Source organism: Cebus imitator, unplaced genomic scaffold (assembly GCF_001604975.1).
Source record: "Cebus imitator isolate Cc_AM_T3 unplaced genomic scaffold, Cebus_imitator-1.0 Scaffold79, whole genome shotgun sequence".
Lineage (NCBI taxonomy): Eukaryota > Metazoa > Chordata > Mammalia > Primates > Cebidae > Cebus > Cebus imitator.
The window spans coordinates 7499070-7500918 of record NW_016107394.1 but is presented as its reverse complement, the minus strand read 5'-3'; positions in this window follow the sequence as shown (position 1 = coordinate 7500918).

Sequence of the window (1849 nt, the reverse complement as noted above, 5' to 3'; positions counted from 1 at the left end):
CTGCTGCCCAGGCTGGAGTGCAGTGGCCTGATCTCAGCTCACTGCAACCTCCACCTTTCAGGTTCCAGTGATTCTCCTGTCTCAGCCTCCCAAGTAGGTGGGATTATAGGTGTCTGCCACCATGCCTGGCTAATTTTTGTATTTTTAGTAGAGACAGCATTTTACCATGTTAGTCAGGCCGGTCTCAAACTCCTGCCCTCAGGGATCTGCCCATCTCTGCCTCCCAAAGTGCTTGGGTTATAGGCATGAGCCACTGCACCTGACCCTTCATTTTCAAATCAGGGTGTTTTTGTTTTAATTTTTACCATTGATTTGTTTTAGTACCTTATATATTTCGGATGTTAACCCCTTATTTTCTCCCATTCTGTATATTGTCTCTTCATTCTGTTGATTGTTTCCTTTGCTGTACGGAATCTTTTCACTGTGTTGTAGTCCAGTACAGCTATTTATGCATTTGTTGCCTGTGCTTTTATTCTCTGCACCCTGAGCCCAGAGTTTGGGCTCTGTTCCTGGGTGGCTACTTATTCAGGACAATAAAGGATTAATCTAAACCTGGCTTTTTGCTTCTGTTTGATATATATTAATATTTCTCACATTCCTCCCCCTTTAATGAATAAACTTCTCCCAACTGTGTCTGTCTCTTCTCTTTCCCCTCTCTTTCTTTATATCTTTCCCTGTCTCTCCCATACACCCTCCATACTTCCCACACAAATACACGTGCACACATACATACATGCATACGCACACACACACTCTCACAGATATCATACATTCCCAGTAACATTCACCTTTCAGTCAAAGCTGCTGTCATTCTGTAAATAAGTTAATAGCATTAGGTTTGGTGTCTGACTCCCTGGATTCAAACTCTTGTTAGGGATACAGCCTCGGAGAAATTAATTCTAACAAACTTCTCTCATTTATCAAAAGGAGATAAAAAGAGCACACACCTCAGTGCAATGGTTTAAAACTCCTAGGTTGATCACTTACAAACAAGTCTAATTAAATTATCCTTTCAATTTCATGAGGTAAAATTTTCTGCCAAAAAAAAATTGTAATGATCACTAGTATGAAAGTTGTTTTTTTGCCTATGAGACTTATATACTTACTGACAGCTAATCAGTAAAAAAGTTACATTTTAAAGTTTATAGGAGAAAATGAGTCAAATATATTTATTTCTACCATAAAATATGAAAACTAAATTTGTATAAATCAATGTGCTTCCCCTGCATTATGGCTGGCACAGATCAGAGAAATTAAAAATCTTATTGCTGAAGTATCTGGATTGCTTTTCTCAAACTGTATTAACTGTGAGATGCTTGGAGGATCACAACTATACATTTCACTGCCCTAGCAGAAAATGGTCGTATTTTTAGAAACTTCCAAACATGTATTTTAGATATCAGTGGGAGCAGGTTTTTATATACAATTAGTGTTTCTCAGTTTAGAGCAAATAATTAACTTTTAATTTACCCCAGTCACATGAACACTTAAAATGTTCATGAGAAAACTGAGAAATATATTCCTCTACTGAGCTTGATTTTCTATGACCTTTAGCCAGGTGTATACTAAAAAGTCAGAAACCGGAGACCGGATCCAAGATGACCGTTTAGGAACAGCTCAGGATCGCAGCTCCCAGTGAAAGCACAGAGGGTGAGTGGACGCCACGTTTTTATTGCCCACAGACTAGGAAATTCTTGGGCGGAGGTGATCCACAGTCACCAGCGCGGCTGTTTCGGCCAGCGCGGCCCTGCCGGCCAGCGCCGCTGCTTTGCCCCGCGCGGCTGCTTTGCCCCGTGCGGCTGCTTTGTCGGCGCCCTGGAGCCGCGGTTCCCGTACAAAATACACTGGT